General features: G+C 39.9%; 1 protein-coding gene across 2 annotated transcripts in view; it reads right to left on the minus strand.

The window, feature by feature from the left end:
• EPHA4 (EPH receptor A4) overlaps nucleotides 1-27,215 on the minus strand; it is a 359,705-nt gene that overhangs the window by 210,412 nt on the left and 122,078 nt on the right. The window contains exon 1 of one of the 2 annotated variants that reach the window (XM_057417225.1): nucleotides 13,650-13,843. The exons of the other annotated variant lie outside the window; for it this stretch is intronic. The gene's annotated coding sequence lies outside the window, so the exon portion shown is untranslated. Of the gene's footprint in view, nucleotides 1-13,649; nucleotides 13,844-27,215 lie in introns of those variants that run through there. 2 annotated transcript variants of the gene reach the window in all.

Here is a 27,215-nt window from a genome sequence, read left to right on the forward strand (position 1 = left end):
GAATGTAAACAAACATCTTGTAAGCTGCTTGCTGACTTCCCATTACATGTACAAAGCTTAGCACTGCTTCAGCAGGTACTCAACAATGCTGCTGAAAGACTAAGTCTCTGTGAGAACATCCAAATTAAATCTAATGTCATTTTTCCACCTTCCTCATACTCCCCACAGAAAATTAATGTTCGAAAAGACAGAATATCACATCTGCAATTGCAGTAAGAAATAAATCAATGAACAGTAAGTAATCAAAGAGGAATAATTTCAAAAGCTGCAGTTCGTATTCACGTGATACTGGAGTTGAAGGAGTGACAATATAATAAACAGCGGTTCCACAGTCATACTTAAGAAATCCAAGCTTAAAAGGAAGGCATTGAAAATTAGATTCAAACACCTGGTAAGTAATACTGAATCATATATGTAGATTGTCACAAGCTACCCTGCTTGCCCAATTTTTTCTTTTTTATTATTGACATTATTAAAATACATAAACCAGGACATCCTGTTCTGGCATGACTTCTGCTTTTGACATGAGAAAGCCTTTGAAGGGTGAAAATTCAGCCCTTTGATCAAGAATGACGGTGCTTACAGATGGGCACAGACTGTACAGGCAGAATTTCTCCCTTTGGTTCACTGACCACATCATGCCCCTTATGCAGCAGATGTAAGTATCTGCTGCTACTTTTGTTGCTGTTCACAGCATGAAGTTCCAGTACGTGGTGCACTGCACAGCTGGTAACATTACATCCGATATGAACTGTTCACAGTCCAGATTCCAAGTAACTTACATTTCCAAATGCCCTAAACCTTGACACTTGAAGGCCTCTGGGTTTTGATGTAGAGGCACTAGTTAAATTCCTTCTTTTGAAGAAACCCACTTTTCTTACAACTAGAAACTGCTACAAGGCATGGCAGTGTTTCATTTTTACAGCTGTTCATATGCAATACAGCTAAGGCAAGGGCAATGGCTGGATGCCTCTACTGGCACTTATCATTAGAAAGCGTATCTCCTTGCTACACAGTTTCTGACTGACCTTTGCCTCCTACACAGAAGTGTGTTAAGAAAGGCCAGCCGATGTTAGTTTTCCACATCTTTGAGAAAGGGGGAAGAATGATGCACTGTACCAGGTGAAAACCAGTCTCTCTTCTACTACACAACAGACACCTGGAGTAGAGGCAGCAGTACAAACATGTGACCCTGTCACAGTTCTGCTTCTGAAGAAGGCTGCAGGACACAGCCTGGCAGTGCCCTGTCAAACTGATGGTAGGTCCTGTACAGATCTGGAATAAGACTGACCTAGCAGTTGCCCTAGATCTCATCAGGACAGGGAGAAAACTGAAACAACTTGCAACATCACATTCCTGATAAGCCCAATGTGTGAATTAGGGGTACTTGTTAGAGCTGAAATTGGCAGATCTGTTGTCTTAACCAGCAGTATTTAATCCATTTAACTAGTTTGGCACTGAAATTACTGGGCTAACTTGTGTAAACACTGATGCACCTAAACAGGATTGAAACAAGCTTAGTTATGTTTGCCAGAACAAGCTAAGGTATTTAAATGCTCTGACGTTAGGGATCCATGCCAGTTTAAGTGAATCAGATTTTAAGCCAATTGTTAAACCAGCTTCATTTTTTTTTGCATACATAGTATAAAATACAAAATTCTTTATCATTCCTATGCAAGCACTTCCATCACTCCTAGCAAAAACCTGATTAACATGCCAGGGCTGCCATGTTTCTACAAGTCTTTTTGTTCGGTCTGACTGCAGCTCTTAAGTATTTAGCCTGCTTTCAACTTACTACTGCCTGGCTCTCGGCTGTTAATTCCCAAAGTAATAATCCCAGACCTGAACTTGTTCCGATTTCTTTCTTGTTTTGCCTCAGGTTATTCACTTTCCACTGCTACACAGCTTCTCATGGAATGATTTCCCCTCCCAAACGTCTTCAGTAACACTGTCATGCAGTAATTCCAATGGAGAAGAAAAAGATAAAAGTACCCTAAATGCCATACCTTCCACATTCTAAATAAAGATATTGTTAGTATTCCAGAAAGCTGCCATTCAAGACTATGCCATTCAAGATTCATGACCTAATCTCCTCTTTCAAATAGACAAATCAGACTGCCTTTTATCCTCAGAAGACAGCATGGATCCAAACATTCCTTGAGAATTTAAAAAAAAAAAAGAAATTAAAAAAAAATCTGTAGAAAGTAAACTGTTTAGATTTGCAATATAAGTATCTTGTTACATCATCTTATTTAATTAGAATCGCACTGCTTCAGACACGAACCTTGAGTGACTGATTTCTATGGAAGTCAGTAATATCATTTTCCCAGTCATTCAAAGAATCCATTTTATTTTTGTCTTTTTCAGAGTACTTCTTCAAATAGAAATTAAAAGCAAGAACCTAGAAACTCTCTCCCTCTTCCCCCAGTCTATTATATACTTAAAGAAAAATCAAGTATTGTAAACTGGCAAGCATATACGGCACTGTAACAGAAGTCTCCACTGTATGTGAAGAACCACAGAAAGAGAAGAAAAGCTTCCACTCGTTGGCTAGAAAAAAGTCTTCCAGAATTTAGTAAGAAGATAACAAAAGGAAACAGACTCTTGTTGTCTCCTATTGGAGAGGGAGGAAGAGTAGCAATGGAACAATTTTCAGATCTTATTTTTTGTGTACAAAGCCAAGGAAATCTCAAAGGAAATGACTTCCAGAGCCACTGGTAAGTGCTGAACTGTTTCCCCAATGGCGAGCAGGATATAAATCCTTAATCTTTTTCTTTGTAAGTAAAGGGGTCACTAACGTGCACCCAAACAGACCCTTCTCCAGCAGAAGGCTAAGGAAAGACACTTAGATCTCAGGAGCAGCACTTTTTCTTTTCATGGTTAAGTGAAAGTTGCTTGTGGAAGCAAGCCTTGTTAGGTGCAGGTTCAGATATCTGTGTGCATAGCAACTAGCTTCAGTCTGGTGCATTGATTTACTGGGGAAGGAACAAAATAAAGCTAAGAGCTCTTTTCCCCAAAAAACATGAAACGGAAAGAAAGACTATTTTTAAGGACCAATTTGTTGTTGCTGCTAAAGCTTGTGAAGCCACAGCCTCTGATCAACATTGCCTGCAACCTCCTGGTGGGAAACTAGGTATCACTAATGGAGAGGTGAGAGTGGGAGAGCACCAAGATTAAAGTCAAACTTCCTTTGCTGTCCAAAATGCTAGAAAACAAAACAACAACAAACCAAATTGTTTCAAATACTTTCTTATTTGTGGCAGATGTTTAGTTGTGTACTTAGTGCTTCTGCCTGACAAGAAACCCAGGAAAGCTCTGGAATCTGTGATTTTTCACCTAGTTTGAGCAATGCTGAAGGAAAGACACTTTTTATGTGCCTGAACAAGGAGGCAACACAGTATTCAATACCTCTATGGCTGCCCTATAGAGCTCATCTTCACTGCACATCATAACTCTCACTTTACAACTCCTCATCTCACAGAGGTATCAGTAAATGGATCAAGCTCTTGCTGGTGTATCCTTTCAGTCTTCATCCATCAAAGTGCACATGCAGCTAACCATACCTGCATCTGTTACACTTAAGTTGACACAGTTAAAGTAAACAAGATGCTAAAAGACAGTTGAGCAGATAAAAACTCTTTAAAGAATTAGGGAAGATATATATATTCCTGGCTTTTAACTTGGGTCAGAATTGATACAGTGAATGTGAATAGAGAAAGTAGTCTCTTTTGGGGTGCCGTGCTCCACACAGGCAGCAACATTAATACCGGTAAAAGAAATGATCCTGAACTGATTAACTGAATAATCTGCAGCTTTTAATAGAGTGAAAAGTCTCTACATAAAGATGCAACAGTGATGTTAGGTAGTTTTTAAAAACTTAGTCTAACAAATGATTCTTGGATTTTTTTTACAGGGACTGATTTTTCTAGGCTTGGAGAAGGGATGAATTTCAGAAGACTCAGAAGAGTTACAGAGGTTTTTTGCACTTCACCATTCAAGCCATCAGATTTGGCTTCACAGTGTCTCTGGAGAAGATTGATGGCCAGGTGGGCTATTTATGGACCCAGACAGAATGGCAATGCTATTAATCATTCTGCTTTCAGAGTGGTTGCATTTGCATTAAGCAAAATGCAGGTTGGACTAGAAATAATCTCAGTTTTTTCCTTTTTTTATTCTCACCTAGGAAACCTAATAGCCATGCCTACCATCTGATGAAAATTATTGCTTTACACACAGAAATAAACTGGGAATTATCCAATCAATCTTTTTATTGACTCTGTTTCCAGAAGCTTAGTAGATACTAACTGCAGGGCAGAATCTGTGCAACATTCATATTTACTCATTTTTCATGCTAAAGTCAAAGCCGAGGAGAGTATAAAGAAGAACTAGAGGACTTGAGGACATTAGGTAGCAGCCAGATAAACAAATCCCCTTTGCTTGTGACACGCCACTATCTGAATCATAGCTCTTCATCATGCTTCATGAAAAAGATACAAGTATGAGAGTAATACAAGGAAGCAAGACAATTTGTATCCCTTTAAACAGAAGATGACACTGGCAAATTATACTGTGAAATCTGGACTCGGCCTCTGCTACACATATGTGCCAGCACATAGCCACAAAGCATTTCAGTTCCTCGAGCTCCCACATTCATCAAGTCTCAGGCCACAGATTCTTAATCATACAACACTCACAGGCAGCATCTTCCTATCCACCCACACCAGATGATGTGCATTGTTACTGGGCCTATTCCTTGCACCATGGCACTCATTTGAACTTGGAGACAGAGCTGTCTCTGGACCCCAGTAAGCGTGCCTCCAGAGGGGGGCTCACCAACAAGTCAGCTGTCAGAAACCAGACAAACAAAAAGGAGCGGAACTGGAAACACTGGCCATGACTAGCAGCTCTGAGCTGCTGACTCAGACTTCCTGGGTGTCATGGGAAACAGACGGCCAGGAACATCCTTGGGAAACGGTCATTACACTTCTGCCTTCGCCCCTTCCTTTTCAATGGGCAAATCAGGTCTTTAGGATGCTCATTGGCATCTCCTGCCTCTGCACTGAGCCAGAGCTTTCCAATCTCTCCGCTCTTGCGGATAAATAACACTTTCTTGTAACATTCCACCTGGCATCAAGAACCTAAGACAACTACAGACGAGAACCACAGCCATCTTTCACAAGAACAGTTTGGCTCATTTCTTTTTTGGATATTGCTGCATTACAAACAGGTCTTTCCAGGCAAGCCCTATTCCGTTCCAGACCTCCTTGAGTTTATTGTCTGTGGTGTTTAATAAAAACTTTGGCTTATAAAAATATAGCCAAAATCACAAACCCTTGAAATCATCCAAGACACCAGTCTAAAACTAACATGTGATCAGAGGAGCAATGACTGTAGCCTACAAAGCACAGGATCTTTCTGTACTTACTCACCAGTATTAGAAATCAAGAAAGAGTCCTTCACACATTTGTCATACTATGGGGCCAAACAGTGACATGGTCTCTATAAATCAAATTGTTTGAGAGCCCTTTTCTTTTTCCTGCCACCTTTTTTCCTTTCTCATTTTCTTCTTCCTTGTAAAATCATTATCTCTTGTCCACAACATCTTTTATTAGATTTGCAGAACAAAATATTACTAAAAGCATAAAACCCAGGAAAAACAGTTTCAAGACTTCTGTATGCAACACAGAACAAAATTAAGTAACTATGCCAAAACACAAACTAAATCCCACCAGTTAATCACAACCAGGTAAAGTTTTTGTGATGTAATCAAAATGAAAAGATCAAAAGAACTAAAAAAAAAAAAAAAAAACAAACTTAAAGAATGCAAAATTCAAAGCAGAAATGTGCAGGGAATTTTTCATGCAGTTCTGTACCTATCTCGTGTAGCCAGAATTTTGATTTATTCCACATTTTCTGGGAAAGGTCAATGTTTACTTGATGGCATTGACAGAATAGGTAGAATCAGACCTAAGCCTTCCAGTTTGCTCTGCCATCACTCCCTTAAAAATCATGACTCAACTCTAATTCCTGAGCTCATAGAAGAGAGGTCTGGGCAGGAGTTCAAGAGGTCTGCCAGTCAATCTCTGTGCTTTACTATTACAGGATCAATTATTCCTCCATCATTCTTGATGAACGTTTAAGAAGAGGTTAGACAGATCTCCTTTGGTGGGAACTCCACAATTTTTCAAAGTATTGTATTCCAGCACTGCAGATGTTACACTGAAACCAATGTCATTGCTACCAAGTGGCACAAGTGCCAGAATGAAGTGCCGTTTGACAAATAAGTGCAGTTCTTGTTAAAAAGGCTCTTCATCTTACTATTTCAAGAGCATACTTCTTTCTTTGCTATTCCTTTACGGCAAGCCAGTTACATTTTACCTGAACAATTAATCTGGTTCTGAAGTCAGAAGTTTACAGTATAAGCTTGAAACTGTAATAAGAAATGTGAGGAGGATGTTCCTCTCCCAGCTTTACTATAAAGCCAACATCTTAAACACCATACTAAACTGATTCTGCAACCTTCTCTTGTGTCAGCAGTCCCAGTGAAAACAATTGAGTGAGGAATGTTCACGTTGTTAAATACTGGGTAGTTATACAGCAGAGGACACATTAGCTGTGGTCTGTATGATCAGGTACATCATACTCAACACAACTTTAAACATAGCTTTATAACATACATTAAAAAAAAAAAAAATCAGTGTCAAAATTACACTTCAGTGTAATAACTTCTTCTTTTAAGTTCTTTTCATAACTACTGTATGTCTTTCTGATTGCGATAAAATAAAGGCCAGTCTTTCATCAGTTTGCTTACTACGGTTCTTCTTCCCCACATTCCCGGGTTGTTTGGGGTTGTTTTCTTTAGATTATTCAGAACATTTTAGCTCCAGGGATACTGGTCTCATCATCTTTCTTTCCACACAGAACTAACTGAAAGATATTAATGAAAGATTCACTAGGGCAAATTTTCTGAGTATAAGCAAAAGCAACATCAATATTTCAATGTCTACAAAATTTGGCTATTCTCTTGCCTTGAGTAAGTTGTTAGAAATCGTTGTACTTTAATGGATTCAGAATCTCTTGACAGATTCTGTAGGTAGCTCGCTTATGAAAATTCATAGGGGGAGAAGAGATTTCTTTTTTCCCTGAATGATATTTGACGACTATGAACCTGCTCAGGTTTTACAATATACTTATAGTGGTGCAAGTAGAAATGTGACTGCTGATCTTTTCATCGTGGTCCTTGCAGACTGCCAGTTTCCCAGGCAGTTTCAGCTGTCACAGTTGCTTAGAGTCCACTGAGCTGTTTTTAGTTACTCATTCAAATATTCATAAGAACCAAGGGCTGCAGTTTGCTGTCTGGTAACAACTTCATTTTCTGCTCATACTGAGATCGTCCTTGTGGGCTGCCTCTTCCCACTCAGATTGGCTTTTTCATAGCCACGTGACCCTTGAAGGATAACGGAGTTTCCCTGGGAATAGACGAAAGAGACATGTTCTACCTTTTATCTTTGCTTGGCTGGACAATGAAAATAATTGCAGAAGACAGTTATGGATTAGTAAAGAGACGTGAAATGATCAAACCTGTATCAAGCACTGGTTTCTGCTACTGGAGAGAGCACATGCTTTAATTATTCACCTCACAGGACAGCTCACACCTCAGGATGGCCACATTTTTGTGCAAATATTTACTTAACAACGTTGTACTTGAGCATAGTAATGAAAATTGGTGTAATTTCATTTAATGTTCCTGGGAAAGACCAATGGACTGTGACATTTCCCTGCATGGGGGAAATCACTAGAGTGCAATGTTTCTATTATTTCATTAAAACCCTTGCTAAATAACCCTTCAGGGCAGCACAGTTTTGCATTTTTAGCTAAAGGAAATAGCTGGAGAAGAGGAATCCACAAGTACTGCTACTTAATAATAGTGCATGGCAGGCTTTCCAAGAGAAAATACTATTTAAAACACATGAATACCCAGTCACACTTCAATTAAAACAGTATTTACAGAAAGCTAAGCAACATCCTGCAGTTAGTAAAGGTGGCTTCCACTCTGCTGGGTATTCACACAGTCAGGAGAAAGCACAAAGGAGGAAGCCCAGGCACCGCCCTTGCCTGTCTACAGATCGTAGCATAGCTCCCGTCTCCCTTCTGTCCTCTTACTACTTCTTACCAGCTCTTTTCCAGGAAAAGCTTATGGGTAGCCCCAACATTATCACCCAAATGAAGAGCACATGCTCCTTCTACCTTCATTTCTCCATGTTATGTCTGATTAGGATATGAGCCTTATAGAGAGAGTTTTAAATTACATTAATCATTTAAATTAAACAAGCTATAGGGTTTTTAGAGTTTTATGGGAAAAGGTTTAAGTTGTCACTACAACATACTAGATATATATATATATCATATCAAAATGCCCATCCTTTTAATTACACAGTCATGACACTTTCTTTAAAGATTGTCTCCTTCAAGGCTTAGACTGAAAGTGTTTATTTACACACTCACTGAATACAAGTACTTAAAAGCATCAGACAGCAGTGAAGTCTTCTGGATAAGCTGAAAAGGATGGAACGGGTACAACATAAATTTTCCCTGTCTGTCCTGTTCCACTCAAGATTCAAAGGGTGGGGGGAAATCTGTCACAGGTTAAGCAAAAAAGATTCTGGTTTTGTAGCTGATGAATGATAAAACACCTCTGCAAGAAAGCAGGGAGAATGGAAAAAGAGAGCCCAATAACACCACTTGTTTACATTAGAGAAACACCCATTACTGCAGACACTGCTAAGATACTGTCAGCATTTCCCATATTTCAAAGGCTTATAACTTGGCCATGAGAAGTCACTTATAAAAGATTGAATCCAGAATATAGAGTGAGATTAGCTTCATTCTGTATATTATTGTCACCAGGTGGACACCAAAAACATGTAATAAAAATAAATAGAATAAAAACCCCAGCTACAACTAAATCAAAACTAGGCGTATTGATGAGTTAGCAAGGCTAAAGGCATCTTAAGCTCAAGCCAGTCAGGTAACCCTTGTTCCAATGCCTTTAAAGCAAAACAGTGGATTAAAAGAAAGACATATTTTATCTGGATTTTTGGCTTTGTTGTGGAGTGTTTAGTTGTTACTACAGCTTTCATTCAAGAACAACAAAAAATCTGAATAAACAAACAATTGAAGAAGGCTATTAAATGGGTGAAAGCAAACATAAGGAACAAGCAGTGATACAATCTCCAGTTCTTCAGCACCTGCAACACCTATTTGTTTCTTTGTGGAGACATGGAGCAGGAGCTGTTTGGTCGAGCAGGGGACAGGGGGATCTAACTTGATAGATTTTGACCTTTCAAGAAATCCCTTCAGCTCCCCCCAGTCTCTTTTTCCTTCAAATATTTTTCCTTTTCAAGGCTTCTGAAGAGCAAAGGTTAATGAAGTAATCTACGACTGAATGCTAACATATGCAACGTATGTACAGAAAAACGCACATTTTTAACATTTTTCTGGAAACAACTATGGTCTCTTATAGCTGCAATTTTGAAAGAATGCAATTATGGTATAGAATTTCAGCTACCTTTGGGCTGAGGCCCCTGGATACATGCAAAGAATTAGTGTATTGTTGTGCAATACATTTGTGAAATCGTGTCTCTCTAATATTCTCCTCTAAAGCAATCCCTCTCAGCTAAAGATCGTGTCTGCTTTCCTTCTATTTGTAAAAATATCTATTAAGGGCCTACAAGGCTTATTTTCAGTTTCCAAAAAATTAAAACCGTAGGTCAGCTAAATTAGCTACAAACTAACCCAATAAAAGAACTGCTCCGCTGTTGACAAAGAGCATAAACTGAAAAGTCAAGCACTGAAGGTAACCAGTGCGGTGGTGGTGGTCTACTGGAGAGGGGCGAATCTCAGAGATGAGGATTTTCCACCATAGTGAACTGCACACACTGGAGAGCTCTGGCAGTCTTTGACTGCTAAATTTAGGTATGAGCTAAAATAAAACACAAGGAAAGAGGCTGGACCAAAGTCAGTTGAACAAGTCTAAATGACAGGCATATGCAACATGTAAAACTGATCCTCAGTCATGATTAGACGTGAATTCTAGTGTGATCAATGACCTTTTGCTGCTTTCCTCAATGCAAATAACAGTGCATCCAGAGATTAAGTTCACCATCAGAAAGAAGAAACAGGTATCCCTCTCTTGTCTGTGCAAGCAACTCGATGAAACTGCATCAAGAACACAACTGTGTCAGAGAGATCCAAGGCTAAAATGGCTTAGGCTTATCTTATTGATGTGATAAGATAAAGGTGGGCAGGAACTTGGAGACCAGATATATTGATCAGAATAGCCTAAATTCCAAACATGGAAGCCGGAAATCTACCTTGAAGCCAAATTATTTCTAATATCTGTTTTAGTTCAGCTAAGTTTCAGCTCAAGGTGTTTTATCCAGCTTTATTTGACAGCTCTAATATTTATGCTGCTATCTAACAAAACAAAGTAAATTATTATCATTTTACTGATAAAACTTCAAGCCAGTTCCTTAGCACAAATCTGAGTACACTGGATTGCAATGCAACTTCAGAACTCTTGCTTTAACATACAGAAAAAAACATGACCAGTATAAGCAGTCAGCTGCCAAGAAGAGACTTGACTGCTAAAGATACCATATACATTCATAAAGCCCCAGAACAGCAAAAACATCTCGTAATAAAAAGAACTAAGAAAAAAAAAAATAATATTACACTTTCATCAAGCAGTATCACCAATCACCTTAACCTTTGCCATGCTTAAGCCTGAAAGAGATCCAGATAAAGACTGGGATTCAAAGTAAGGCATAGCTGCTGTGCTTAGGCCAATGTGTGCACACCAGAGCTTTGCAAGGCATGACTGCGTCTGCTGGCTAGAAGCAAGGTGAACCTTTTATTTTGCACAGCTCCCTGTGCAACAAGCCTTCAGAATTTCTCCAAAATTCCTCCAAACTATCAAACGCTGCGAGTTAGGGGCTGAATTCAAACCCACATAACTGACACAGATTCTGCCCACCAATTTTAGTCAGACCCTGGTTTGGTCAGAGCTCCTCTTTCAATGAAAGAGTGAGTTTCAAAGCTTTAAGGAAACTTTTAATGAACCTGAAAGCTATGTTTTTCTAAGCCTGAAGATTTGTGTCTAAACTCCAGCATGTATCTTCTAAAGTGAAGTCTTCCATGTCCTGTCTGAGTCCACAAGAATTAAATGAAAGTTCATTTTTCTGAGCTGCAAGACCATAAAACACAGCCCAAAATACCACACCTGGAAGATTACATAGCTTTTTCTCCACTTTTATCTTTTTGTCACTCCTTTGGTGTGAGTACAGCCTGATTCATGCAGAACCCAAAGCTCCTCTTTCACTTAAGTCTGCATCTTTCCCACATAAACAAAGAATTCCCTTTACACTCATTTTTCAGGATGTATCCTCCTCCATACTTGCATGGGGCCACAGATAAACTCTGAGCAGCCTAGTCAAACCACACTGTATTTAATGTTTACATGGTAAAACAGCCTTACCATATTTTCAAAAGTGTCACCTGTAAGAGACTCACTGTATTAACAAGCAGCAAAGTCCTCTCCTTTCACTCACCCAAGTATGGCACAACATATGTATTACACTAGAGCTGCTTCCTGCAGCCTCTTTTTTTCGCCCCTGACAATTACTTTACTAACAGCAGCCCAGAAAACACATCCTTGCTCTTTTCGATTGTTAAAACAAAAAAATACAAAAAAAAAACAAAACCCCACAAAATCCAAATGAAATACAGACTTCCACACTGGGAAAATCCCTTAAAAAAAAAATAGTATTTGCATGTAAGAAATCTTGGAAATTTTCATTGATAAAAATCTCTACACTATTATATATGAAGGCAGGAACCGCCATAACATTTTCTTCACTTAGCTGGGCAAAATGGGGGGGGGGGGGGGGGGCGGAAGCAGCATCAGATAATTTCTATATTGTAAGCAAAACAAAAGAGCTTGTGTTCTTTTTTTAAATAATAGAAATGTAGGTAGACTAATTATCAACATTTCCTGATTGGAATTTTGATTTCTGAGGTTAGTCACAATAGCTACATTTGGGTTTTTTGTGCACTGAGTCCTGGACTGCAGCACTGACTCACCATAGTACTACTGTGTTAAAAAAACAAAAATATAAATACACTTGCAATATACAGTATACTCTTAGAAATACTATACGGGTCAGACTTCAATCCTTCTGCTGACATACCGCAGTTATAACCTCACTGAACCAATGGCAGTACTCACAGAGTAAAACACCAATCAACACAGCCTGTCTTGACTGCATTGGGCCCAGCCAAGCGCTGTGTAATGAGCACACATGGGCTAAACCTCACTGGCCTTAGGGACATGGGAATCAAAGCCTGTGACAGAACACAGGTATTAGCTAACAGTCCCTGCACAGCCTTTCTCCCCACCCTGGCAGCACAGAGCACAGGCACACAACCACGCACCACCAGCGGAACGGTCAGAAAACTAACGAACAAAAAAAAAAAACCAAACCAAACAAAAATACCCCCCCCACACCCCAAAAAAAATCACACACACCCCAAAAAATCCACCCCACCAGCATCTTAGCAGCCATTAAAACCACACTTACAATAAACACAGCTGAATCTACTCTTCGAAAGCACCTTGTGTAGATATGAGACATTTTCCAGCACCACCAGTACGGCCCACAGCACTACCTAAACCCAGAGCACCTGCCAAACATTCAAACATTTCATTTCTCATTCAAACAAACACTTCATTTCTCCTCTTACAGGATTTTCCAGAAAGAAGGATGAAGTTTGTAGCCGGGTGGCCCTAACCGGAGGTGTTTGCCTGCTCCCTTCTTCGTGTATCCTATTGCTACCTTCACGCTTAAACTTCTTTTCCCCAGACACACGCCACTTTTCTCACATTTGGCTTGCTTTATCCCCCTTAAGAACTGGGTTGTTCACGGAACCCAGGAGGCTACAAAGCGGCTCGTTTCCGAGCGGTGCCGGTGGCGGCGCGGCGCTGCCCCCTATCTCCACGGCTGTGAGGCGCAGCCCGGGCCCCTGGCACGGAGCTGCCGCGAGGTAAACGTGCCAAGAAAGCGAATCAGCGCCGGACACGTCCCTTTCAAACGTCAGGCTTTCTGTGAGGTAGTGCCGCTGATAATGCTTGAAGCGTTTCGAGCTTTCCCCTTAGAGACGGAGAGAGGAATGGGAAGGACAGCTCAAGAGCCTCCACAGAGCATCGTATTTTTGTGTATCTGTTCTTTCAGGAACCGGCTTTCAAAATTGTATGGGAAAGCAAACTTCGGAGAGCTTCCATCTCCCCACCACGCAACAATTTCAAGTATTCCAAAGTACAGCCTTCCCACCATGCACCCTGCTGCACCAAAGCCACCCCCAAAATCGACATTAAGCAGCCTCTTTTCACATTTCCCCGTGAATAATCACTAATCTCTCAAAAGGTTTGATTAGCATATATTGAATTTTACAGTACTTTGATTAAGACAGATTATTTCTATTTTATTAACTGAGAAAATTAGTAGTCAGAGCACTGACTGCAACATGAAGCCCCCTTATTGTAATGACACTTTACCCTATGGGTAGGACAAATGACCCTTTGGGCCTCTTACCTGGGCAATCTTCAGCGAAACCTCTCTGCAGGAGTATTACAATAGGGAGAACATGCTGCTGTCTTCATCTGCTGTGCTCCCTGAATACACAGTTTATGAAATCCAGTTCTAATCACCACCTCATAGACCTACACATAATAAAGCTCTAAAATAAATGATTACACAAATCCCTGATTTACTTTTAAACCAAGCACAAACAACTCCCAACCTTGCTAAGGCTTGCTACACCCACCTTTTGAGGGCTGCTAATCAATCTGTCCCTGCCCTTCATCAGTTGCTATTAATTTCCTACAACATGCAGGTGACATGCAAATGAATTTACCTGCGGCACTTCACTTCCCTCCTCACCACCAGATAAAGTCACCCACAAGCAGCACAGGAGGCTTTGGCTGCCCAGTACCAACCTTAGCCCTGGTGAGAGGAGATAACTGGAGTGAAGCAGGACCCATGCTCCTGTGTCCAAGAGGGACAGACCAAACCCTCACTGCAAATCATGTTTCCTCCTCTAAAAAGGTTTCACGGAGATGAATCACCTCATTCTGTGGTTTTCTCCCTGGGTACTGACCAAACTCCACTCTTGCCCTCATGTTTGGAAGGCTGTATTTTACTTACATAATTTTTAACAGGTACTAAAGGGGGGGGGGGGGGTAGCACATGTTTGTTCCCTTGGCCTCTCCCCCACCTTTTTTTTCTTTAATAAAAACCAACAGCATCTAATAGAAGGCACACCCTGACCTCAGTAAGAGGATCTCTTTCCCCCCATGCTCAGCATGGGAACTGAGCTTTCTTTCCATTTCAAAGGATCAACAAAGTTATCAAGAAGGAAACATCAAATTCTACCTTTGGAATCAGTTTTATTATTCCAGGGGACATTCTTTTCAGTCACAAATCACTACAGGTGGCTCAGGTTTGATGTGCTGAGGTGAGAAGAGCAACTATATAGATAAAGAGCTGTTTGCTCTGAAACAGCAGTGATCCAGGTTTGCAGAGCAGTCTCATTATTAGCACAAGGAGCAAAGAGGATTTATTTAAAATTACCTGACAATTTGTTCTAAGGTTTGATCTTTTGTACTTCAGTTAAATCCTACTTATTTTAGACCCATTTTAAGCTGATTCCACACAGACTAAGAAGAGACTTTCATTCCCTTCATTTTACACATTTTTGGATTACACTGTTCTTTTGTTTCTGTGGCTGGTGAACTGGGTCTCATCTGAATAGCTTAAAAAACCCTGACAATAAGATAAAATCTGCCCTTAAATCACTCTAAATACACTTTTTAAAGAGTTGGTCCTCATAACAGAAGTTCCTTTCACGAAGGATACTGGGGTACATTGGTGGCTCCAGATGCAAGGGACGCATCAAAGTTTTCACTCTGCAGCACTAAAAGGCAAAAGACTTCATAGGCAGAATAGCTAAACCCTTTCAAAATTCTTTCAAGATCACAACTGCATTTGTGCAAACCCATAACACTTGAGCACTAACTCAAGGAGCCTTCTTATCTTGTTTGCCATTCCTATGGGCAAAGAGAAGGGCCACAAGGCTCTTGCACCAATGAGCCTCCAACCTGAGGTGATCTCCACAACAGAGCATGGGGGTCCTGCAGGGCTGCAGCGCAGCCATCCCTCTGCTCACCCCAGTAGGGCTGTCGTAGGGGTATTAGCACCCTCATGTCTTTTGCACAGGCACCCTCTTGCCAGCAGTAGGATAGCCCAGTGACATGCTGGCAAGGGAGAACTTCATCACACTAATCCCACTACTGACATATTTGCCAAAGAAACCAGGTTAAACTGACTTAGATGGGGGCATGCCCTGAGAATCAGATGTATATTGTAGAATAGGTTGGGTTGGAAGGGACCTTAAAGATCATCTAGTTTCAACCCCTACCATGGGCAGGGTTTCGTTCCACTAGACCAGGTTGCTAAAAGCCCCATCCAACCTGGCCTTGAACACTTCCAGGAATGAGGCAGCTACAGCTTCTCCAGACAACCTGTTCCAGTGTCTCACCACCCTCATGGTGAAGAATTCTTCTTCACATCTAATCTAAATGTACCGTTTGACACTGATCTGACACTGCCTTTTATCACACATGTTCCCTCCTCTACTGTGCATTCAAATATGAAAGAGAGGTCCACTCATAGTTGCCTTGTGCAGAAGTGGAAGGTCAGCCTTCAGCTCCAGTTCAGCTCATTTATTTAGGTCTCATTTCCTTTGCCCTTCATTCCCCCTTTCCCTGTATTTAAAACAGGCACAGCAATGCTCCCTTCAAGGAGGACCTAAAGTTTGCGAAGTGCTTCAGAAGGCTCAGACAATAAGGGTTACAAAAGAAAAAAATTTCATTTTCTCATTCTGATATTCATTTGATCTCCATGTACATTTGTTATGCTTGAAAAGACAGAATACGTCCCCTGCAAAAATTATCTGGGGAGGCCAGGATGATGTATGAGTTTAATCAAAATATCTGTGAAAAGGTTCCACTCCAGGACAAGCTGTGGTACATAAGCAACAGCAGAAGGAATGAACAGCTGGATGAAGAGCAGCGCTGTTACAGGACATATAATTAAAACTAAAAATCTTGAAAAAGAGACTCTTAATTCTAGTCTTCCTACAGTAGGAAATAGGTCGTTCCAGCAGCACTGCCTAGGCAGGCGAGGTTCTATTTGTTTCTCATACAAAAGACGTTCAGCACAAGATAGTACTATGAAAAGAGTCTTAGAGATCTTTGCTTTAGTATTTGTGTGCTATTCACTGAGTATTTTACCATTGTTGCCATCTGTGCCAACCTTCGAAAGCCATTACCAGGCCCCAGATTCAGTTCTGCAAAAGACCAGCTCAGTCTTAATCATAAAACATTTCATCAGCTGAATATTTCAAGGTTTTCATTACCATCATAAGGAAGCATTAAAGGTGATAAAATAATCAGTCAGCAAAAATTCTATTACTTCTCCCTTATTGAATGTGATCATTACATCCTCACTCAAAATTCTCGCATTTCCTGAGGGATCAGAACAACTAAAAAGCACAGAGAAGGTAAAACTGACACCCATTAAATGCATAATCCCATTGCCATAGAGAAACCCCACTGAAACTGCACCCTGAATGTCTGTTTCAGTTAGGTGGTTCAAAGTCTTCTTGCTCTTATTCAGATTAAGAGCAAAAAATGTAGCAGGGAATGATGTAGCTGTATAACACAACTCTTCTCCTTTCTCTTGTATTTTGTCTTTCTGAGCATTGAAAATTTATTCTTTTAACTAGATTAGTTAGTTAAAATGCCCAGTATTCTTTTAAAACAGCTCTCCATATTTCTCTCTATGGATTACTTTGAAGCGCAGCATGTCTATTCTTTTAAACAGATTCACTCTCTTCACAGGTGTTCATTAAAGTGTGTTCAACTCTAATCCCCTTAGCACTGAAGTATGCAGCTTTTAAAAAAGACCTGTGCTAAACCAGCATTGCTGAACCCTTCAATGCTGTGAAATGCAGACCTTCAAAAAGAAGAATTTCTTCAGTGTCTTAGAGACCACACATGCTCACCCTGGAACAAATACCAACCTAGTTAGTTAACCTGTTTTTAAAATGGCATTTTGTCTTTGAAGTTCATAGAGGAGAAACAGACACACCAGAACACAGTCAATTTGTATATCGCTAGTTGGTGAGAGCACATATTGGAAAACCCACCACCCTATAAATAATAGAGGTGATTCTCTCGGCAGCTTGTTTACTGAAAAACTGACTTTGTGGAGGAGAAAGGTTGAATAAACAACCAGCTTTTTAGATGCTTTTCTCACTACCCTTTGCAAAACATTCATGCAGCATACACAGAACATAGCTCCTCACCCACCACCCCTCCCAAACTGTCCTAGATTTGGTCCAGATTAAGTAGCATTAGGCTAGGTCCACATCAGCAAGTACATTGGCACAACAGTAATGGATCAGTAAGTGAAAGTGGCTGGTGCTTGGCCTCCTGACATCTCTGCTATATGTATTTCAGATTTACTTCCCATTAGATTTAGTCTTGCCCCTGGATTTAAATGCCCTTGGTGAACATGTGCCTCTGCACATGTGGTTTGATTCTTTCACCTCTTGGGTCTCCTTCTCCAGAGGAGCAACACATAAATTACATTCTGGCAGTTTTCCTCATGGCTGTGCTGCCAACAGTCAGTCAGAGATTAGGGTCTCAAGAGATGAGCTCAAACTGATGGGATTTCATTGCCTTCAGATGCAGTGTTACCAATACGGGCTTGAAAACTCTCAGATGGGAGGGAAACACCGAGACCTCTACCGTAAGCTCAGCCAGTGACTGTACCTTCCTAAAGCAGTTATTATCAAAGGCCCCCAGCTAGAAAACAAAAATCTCCTCTTCCATGTTTGGGGTTCTTTTTTTTTTGCAATATAGGTGTCTTTATCAACAGGAATTGGTGAAAAGTCAAACAACTCTTAAAGTTTTCCCTTCTTTCATGACTGTTCAAACATCTCCTGCATGTGCCAGTTCGATCAGGGTGGCAATCTGAAACATAGCAGGAGGCACCTGCTATATGTGCCAGTGCAGCTTTGCATCATAAATTCATAATTCAACAAACATTCATAGATCTTAGTGAAGTGCATTCCCTGTAGGCAGCAGCAGGAGGCATCCACCGCCAGCTTTCAAAATAACCCTTTGTAGGGCACAGGCAAAGTTGGATCCCTTTAAAAATGAATTTGTCTCATTTAAGCTCTTCTTGCACCCTTCTCTGAAGATTTCAAAGCACTTAGAAAACATTACATACATTTCTTTTATTTAGGGAAGTATTAAAAAACACTTTACCAACAGAGAAATGAAGGCAGAGAGGCTGCTAAAGGCAGCAAGTTGCTGGGGATATAAAAACAAAAACAAAACAAAACAAAAAGAAAACAAAAGAAGGAAAACAAGAAAACAAGAGTAAGAATCGCCATTCATATCCCCTACCTTTATCTGACAATGCTGTCCTAATACATGGGATTCAGGCATAGGGAAAACAATAGTAACCCAAAAAGAGAACCCAAGTTCCCACAACTGTCACGTAGCACTCCACACTGGAACAGAGGATAGGTACACCACAGACTACTCAAAGGATGTTTATGTGTTTTGCATGAAGCCACACTTAACTAATCTGTCTTGGACCACAATTCTCATCTGCCCTACCTACGTAGGTACCTGCTCTAACCCTATGCTAAAGGCATCAATACTTGTGACTTGCTTTTTCTGACTCAGTGATGACTGTGAAGAAAAGGACTAGAAAGAACAGCATCAGTACTGGGGGTAGCATTGCCACAACCCCTGGACTACCTACTAGTAGAGATACTAAGGGCTTGATCCTTCAAACATGATTATTACCTAATGTGGTTACTGGTACAAGTAAGATAAAATTATAAAAGTGATACTTATGTGAATGTACTTTGGACAACATAAAGGAAATTCAGGCACTTGAACAATTCCTGTTGAAATAACTCCACTGATGACACCTGGCTCTTCACTGTGACTTAGTGCAACTGCAGCAAACTTTTATGTGCAGCTATTGAACTGGAATCATGTTTTGTTCTGTACTTCATTGCAGACTCTTACATATGTGTAAAATATGTATGGAGACTGTTGTGTAATGGTACAAAATTCACACATGAATTGGAATTCTCAATGTTATGAAAATGCTAAATATTTTGCTATATTGTTGCATTCCCAAAATAGGAGACCAAAAGGTCAATTTTCTCTAAGTATTGTGCAATACTGTGTGCTAAGAAAAGGTGAATATTCTTGGTTTGAAGCAGAGTGTTGTGCTCCGATATTTCATGAAAAAAAAGCAATTGACATTTCCTAAATCCATGTATTTCATTGACATTTTGATGAACTGACTTAACCTTATACTGAATCGTGACTCATGAACTTTAAGCCCCATAAAGCAATAGACCATTTTTTTCCCAGGCAGTTAGCTTCCCAAAGCAAACTTCCTCTTGCCCAGTGCACCCTGTCACACACCTTTCAATGAACTCAGAGAAATCAGTGAATTTCTTGCCATCAGCCTCCATTTTTTTTCACAAACTTCAATTTCCATAAGACATCTTGCGTTTTACAAGGTAAAAACATAATTGTGGGTACACTCAACAAAACCTTTTGAATTAGATCAAATTAACTTAAAAATAAAATAACTAAAAAACTACCTCAACATTTATGAAAACTAGCCAAGGCAAATACTTCTTTTTACTCTTGACAGAAATATTTCCAAATAACATATAGTGAAAGTACTGATTTTGCCAAAAGACAGCTTTACAGGATAAAGTGAATGACTGTACCTGATAGGCAATAGCTTACATAATAAGAATGCAACAGGGGCATTTGTCATATTAAGGATTGTCCTGACAAGACCCTTCATTTGTACTGCACCCGTCAGTAGTGTTTCTGCTATTAAATGCCTGCTCCACAACCCTGCTAGTGCACAGAGCTCGCTCTTACAAATCTCCTTCCCAGTTTTGTGGGCTGTAGAAGTGCCGAAACAAATTAGGATTCTTGATGTTAAGCCAAAATCCCTGTTCCAGCAAAAAATAAGTATTTGAGCAGCTCTTTGCTGCATCAGGGCTCACATTTTTTCTAACTTAAAAATGTGCATTTGTTTTTGCTTCTCAAAAATGATACTAATTCTAATTCCATTTAAAGCAATCCAGATTTTAATTGGAAAAGTAGGAAGGAAGATCTCTTCATGATACCGTGGAGGGGAAAGGGAGGGGGGAAACGCTGGTATAGAAGAAAAATACCCAAAATCATAGACATTGAGAGGCCTTTAATTTCTAATAGACATTGAGCCAAATACATGCCCATCTAAAATAATAAGCATGGATCTATTATAAATGTGCCAATAACATTCTCCAGATAAATGTGTTTCAAATCACAAAAAGTATTTGAATAACTGGAGGATTTATTTTTTGCACCAACTACTTCTAAAACCAAAATGCATCTACATTTTGTTTCTCATCTCATTAACAGAGGGTTATTAATCATTGCAGTGTGTGCTGGTATTTAACATATGCAAGATGATCAAAATGCATAAGCTTAAGCAAGACAAAATACCAAGATTATATCCTTTCACCTGGAATTTTGTTGCTGTAAGTACTCCTTGAAATTCTATCACTTTATAATATCTTACTGATCAGCAATTAAACCATATCTCCGCTGTCAAAATTAATTAAATCAATTGAACTTTACACTCTATTAAAAAAAGAAAATATTAACTTCAAAATATCTAAAAAAGAAAAAGCTGTGGATTCTGATGGTCTGCATAGTCACAAGCACTATTATAGAACTACAGACAACAGAAAGAAAAGTTACTTTATATATATCTTTTTTCAGTTAACGCCAAATTCTCATTTATGACAGATTGTTTCCTGTTTAGCCATGGAGGTGGAAAAAGTAATAAACAGTCTTTAGTAGGACCAGATAAAAATAGTATATATGCTTTATTCAGAGTGAATTCAAGTCTTGTACAGTGCTCAAATTCTGTAGCACTTTCAAATTAAGATCTAGATTAGACTTCAATGCATTTTTTACTCTGCAAGGTCCTTTGTTCAGTACATAAATTTACTGATGATACTATGGTATGATCTCTAGTCTGTTCATCAAATACAGCATCTGCAGAGCATTTTGATTAGATCTTAGCATAAACCATGATTTTAGCCTGTGAATTACCATATGAACATATTTTGCTTACACAGAAGGAAACCAGGTGTTTTGTGTGTTCAGATAGCACAGTCAACTGGGAGCGATCCTCTCCCCAGATCTGTAATGTACACATCACCACTGTGACTGTTGATCTAGTTAGACAAAATGTCCCCTTAGTAAGGAATTTTTGGATTCTTTTTACAGTTCACCACAGTCACCAGAGCCTTCTGTACGCTGTAGAGAGCAAAGTAAAGAGAAAGCACCCTTTGCTCCATGCTGCTGTGGTGCTGCATGTTAATCTCTGCTCATCAGCAAAGAGTCAAACTCTGATTTCGACTAGGTTTGCCTACAACATCCTTCCAAAAGTTGTTTCACGAATTCTTATTTAGGAAATTTACCTTTTCACACTAGCGTAACAAAATCAGACCAGTCAACATTTGGCAGATGTGGTTATAGTTTGCTGAAGGGAACAGAATTCTCTGTAGTCCATATTCACTCTGTAGTATGCCTTTATCCTCTCCTTTTCCCCATGGACTGCAGAAGGTGTTGACTGTAAGCCAAGGTATTCCTGATACGCACCTTCCATGGTTTCTGCATTCACTTTGCTTCTCCACATTTCTGACACATGGTGAATCAAGTGGGGTCTTTGGACTCTACTCCACAGGCAGATAATGGTTTCAAGAGGCAGCAAAAGAGCCTGGAACTAATCCGAAGCTGGATACCTTCAGATGTTCTAGGGATCGCTTTTCTAATTACAGCAGAACTAAATATTTCCCTCCTGGCACTTTCCCACTGAACACTCACTGAGACATGGAACCGCTGATTCTAATGTCACCATCCACTAATTCCACATACCCTCTCATCCTCAAAAAGAGAAACAAAATTATCACATATCCTACTTAAGATAAGCTAGGCCTTTGCTGCTTCTGATATGATAAGTAGTTTTGCTCGTTAGCTTCCCTGATTCTAAAGAATTATTGAAATATGTTTATGAAAAAACATCTGCTCCCCAAATTACCTCCAAAACCAGCAAGACAGCACCTTTGCCACCTATCCTCTGCAGTACCAGTAGGGCAAGAGGGTCCTCCATTTTCTCTGTCTGGTCTGACCTGAGCTGCTTGAAGGGAATCAGATTCACCCTGCACCTCCTGAAGGCAAGCAAAAGGAAACTTATTTTCTACAAGAGAAAAAAGAGTAAGAGTCAGCTTTGCTGGTGAGTGGTGCCAACTTCAGCTGGGCCACGCAAACTCAAATAAAAAGCTGACTCTGTGTGTGGGAAACCAGGACAGAGGGAAACTATTAGTCAGCTCATTTCAGCAGAACATTTGTGCTGTTTTGGTAGAGATACTTTATACTCCCTGCAGCTGCTCAGACGTGCTCTCCCAGAGCTCTGGTTCTGCATGTTACTTACCCAACAAGTCCAAACTCCTCAGGCTCCCTCCAGTACGAGAGGCAGCCTTAGCACACTCTGATGTCTTCTGCTTTTCCAGCTGTCAATCAGCAGCAGGAATTCCCTCCCTGTATAGCTCTGTGGACTGGGATTTTGCACATGGCTTACTCCCAGAAGCACCCATCTCCATTTTAAGCAGGGAGGAAGGCAGGGGGAAACAGCTCTTCCCTGTGGATTCTTTTCTCAAAGATACCGACTTTTTTGAATTACATATATCTGTTTGTCATCAGAGCCTGCAGGGCAAAACCAGAAATGATCAGAAAGTGATTCCTCCATTCTCTGCATGGCAGGAAGTCAGAAATACACTAGCTCCACACCAGCCTTTTGCTTCACTTGAACCAGTACAGTTTGACCAGCTGTATTATTTTAAAAGGAGAGATTTGCTGGTTTTAAACTATTCCAGCCAACAAACAAACTGCAAGCGTATCTGTTTCTAGATCCATCCTTGACTTGTCCTAAAAATTAACCCTCTCTTTCTTTCCCCCTCTACCAGGCATTATTTCACATTTACAGTCTTACCCAAGACCTCTAATCTCCCTAATTTACCTGACCTCTAAGTAATACCTGATCACACACCTAATGTCTCAGATGGAAAACCATTACTCTTCCAGCTAACATCCTTTCCAAAAGGACAGCTTTTAAAGTGTTAGAACTAGCACGAGGTTGGAAGTTTCAATAACTCTTTTAGCCACTTCTTTTACCATTGTGTACATAGTATCATAAATCTTAAACAAGTAAAAGGGGAGGGAGAGGGGAAAAAACAAACCTGAAGCAACACTGACAGTTATAAAGGATGTGTCCTTTCTGTTAAAACCATATAGAATTTTCTCTGAAAGAGACGTTGTTAACACTACACTCTCAGTAGGGCTCCTAGCAAGGTATGTAAACCTGGCTGGCTGACTTGATCAGCTTAATTGTTCATTCTGACTGTTTGGCTTGGTAAAACCTACTCGCACGTCCCCAGATATTCTTTGACATGTTGCTGCAAAGACTGCTGGTAAGAGGGGAAGAATAATCTGATCTTCACATCTGCAGGAAGTAGTAGGCTTAATGTATAGCAAATATGACTTAAGCTAGCCGTTAGGCAAAGCTTTGCAGTGGTGAGGATAATTAACAGATCACGGAGAGACTGTGATGTCTCTGTCCTTGAAAGTTTTTCATTACGGCTTAGGCAATATCACACAGGGATGGGCTGTCACTGCCAGTCATGCTTTCTACAATTCTGTGTATCTGTACTTGGATACAGAAGACACAGCCTCTAATGGCTAGTAGAGCCACTGCCTCAATTTATCTAGTAGGTATGACAGAGATATCACAAAGTATGATATGAAGCATTATCAGATTAGCTAATATAGGATAATTCAGTAGTACTGAGAAGTCATGGAAGAAGTAAGTGGATGAACAAAGCAAATGTACCCTTTTGCACAATTCATCTCTCCACCAAACTTAGCTTAATTTCTGCTTGGGTCTCTAAATGCCCTCTGGCTTGAAAGCAGGGTAAGGAGACTGAATCCAAGACCTATGGCCTTTTTATGGCTATTATTTAATATACAGTTCTCATTCCTATTCTTAAATTGTTTATTCTTATTAACTTATAGCCATCAACAGAGCAGCAATAGTAAAATACTTCAACCAAACTAAATTATGTCCTGCACTGGACATCACAGACATGTCAGTAAGTGAAAATACACAGAGTATAACTTGGAATGCAACGTGTTTTCTTCTGCTAGAAATCAATTAAATTCCAATTCCTCTGGAGCTGCATCTCTGTGCTGTTTCCTGCCCAGATAAAGATGGTTGGTCTCCCACAGGATTTTTAATCCCTGCCAACTTTTGCAGGAATGATGTGACACTTTGCTTGTCTTTTTGCTTACTCCGATTAAAAAATACTAAAATGTCATCTTAGCATGCCTCACACCTGCCAGACACATTCTAGGAACTGGCTGAGACTTGCAGGAGGACTTTTGGTAATCATCCAGAGCTGGATTGCAATCATGTAGGTGGAAAAAATCAAGTAGAAATAGCAAAATGTCACAGAGTCTCAACAAACATATCCTCTGAAATTCCCTCCATCAAATTGTTACTGCCTTTGAAAGTCAAATAAGCCTAAATCAAACCTGAGCAATGATTGCATGCTGCGATATGCAGAATACGACTCCAGCACTTCCCAGAGTTATTCCATCACTGAACACTAGAGAGCAGCCTTTCTCCAGTTTATTAAGAATTGCTATGATTTTCCTTCTGCTCTCAGAAAGCGAGGCAAAATTGACCCCTATCCTGAGAATTCAGTGCCCTCCACGGAAAAGAATATTCAAATGTTTGATCAGAATGGATTGACCTGTCAATCTACTAGGTAGCATAATCACGGCATTTCTTATGGACACCAGTTGGTGACAGTTTGCACCCAGCCTTCAGTTAGACATTTTTTATTGCAGACTGTGTCTTCTCATCTGGGTTATTTATATTAATGCAGTACCTAAAACTAAAACCAGACATGGCTCCAAAGGGAACTTGAAATTGGTAAGGAGGTGCTCATGTCTGTTTACAGTCTGCAATCTCAGTTTAAAAGGGCTAAATAATAAAGTAAAGTCAACAGCAGCACGGGGAATTAGACAGAAATGGCTTTAGTGCTAGCTCTTTTCAGTACTGTGAGCACTAAGCTCACATAGCTTAGGCCTTTGGGGTGTTTAGACTATACACTGAAATAGTAGTGATGGAATCTAAAATTAATTTCCTGCCACGGGTTATCATCAGGACTGGCAGACATACAAAGTTTCTTCCATAACCCCCACTAGTGCTTGGGCACACCTCTGACAAGGCCTTTTGTGGGGGCGACTAGTATCATACTTCTGCAGAGATGGCAGAAAAGGATAGCTATTAGTGTTGCTCATAACAGCAAGCCCGTGACACATAAAACCTGTCTCCTGAGCAATGCAGCATGGTTTTCAGCTTCTCTGCTAGAGCCCTGAATCACCAGGGTGAAACACCACCATTCCCACTGCTAAAAGTCTACTGGCAGCTTCATTGCATTTGGAATAGCTTTAGTAAATACCATTCAGTTCAAGACGCAGCTTTAAAAGACACAGAAGGGAAAGATGTGTCCCTTGCTTGTCATAATACAGAGATGTTCTTTTCCCAGGTGACAATATTTTTCTATATCTCTGGTATGAAATCCCATTGAAATAAGATGTATAAATGTATACAACAGCTGTACATATGTATTTAAAGCAGCACTTTCTGCAATGCTTCACACATTAGCACTTAAAGGGAGTACCAGTGTTGACAGGAATATAAATTATAATCGTTGTACACAATTCATCACCATGACCATCAGATAACCTACATTCAGGCAGCAGCAAAGACAGAAGCAAAGATTTTTAATAGCAAAATCACAGGTCTCTATCACTTCAGTTCAAAAGGGTGTTATCAGATACAGACTTACTAGGGCTAGTATTCTCTTTGGGGTTAGACAGAGTAGTAATTCCTCTGTCCTCACATCATGTCATTATTTCTATTTGTTCTCTTGTTCTAAATTGAAATGTTCAGTACAGGGCAGTGTATTTTTGCTGAGTGCCTATATGTTTCCTAGCACAGGAACCGCAGGGGGCCCTGAATACAGCTGTAGTACAAATCATTAATTGTTTGTTTGATAGGAAGAAATTGCTAGCTAGACCTACTGCACAAGCTTTTTGTGACACATTTCAGGTTAACTTTTATAAATACTTAATCTGTATTTAAGTAAGACTTCTTACCCAAATGTTCATTAATATATATATATTTTTATATATATATATATGTCATTAACATGAACATTGCTATGTCACAAGCAACTAAGCTTTGCCCATTAAAGATATGTAACAAACAACACAGGATTCATTATAGACTGAGTCTAATTGCCTTGCTTGCCAGTAACAGCTCAGTTTAAATTAATACTGTATTTGGAAGCTTATGTCTTGAAAATAAATACAGCTAGTCTCTATGTTTTGTGATCCATTTCCTTTCTCCTCCAGAAGACAACTCTTTCTAAGCCCAGCTCACACCAGATGGAAAGGGTGGAACCAGAAGCAGCCCCAGCCACGTTCCTACCCACATCCAGCCAAAGGAGGAACCACTCACTACATGTTAAGCGCGGCACAACTGCATATAAAGCTGTGAAAAAGCCCTTTGAGGTAAAAGAGGTATTGGTGCTTTGTACCTGAAGACAGAAAACACAAACACTGTAAGATTTACTAATGGACCTGTGGGAAGCTAAGAGCAGAACCAAAGCACTCTACATACTAGTTTCTAACCCTGCTCACAAAACCTTTGGTCCTTTTGATATTTTGATAATTTTGATCATATTTAACGCTGATCCTTTTCTTGTCTGAAATACCTAAAAGGAAGAAGATACAATGCATGCCCCAATAAGTAGCACTCTTTACTTCAGAATTCCTGATATCTTCCTGGTAGCAAAAC

Source organism: Pezoporus wallicus, unplaced genomic scaffold (genome assembly GCF_028554395.1).
Source record: "Pezoporus wallicus isolate ANWC-B61680 ecotype Strahan unplaced genomic scaffold, APGP_CSIRO_Pwel_v1 contig_360, whole genome shotgun sequence".
Taxonomy (NCBI): Eukaryota; Metazoa; Chordata; class Aves; order Psittaciformes; family Psittacidae; genus Pezoporus; species Pezoporus wallicus.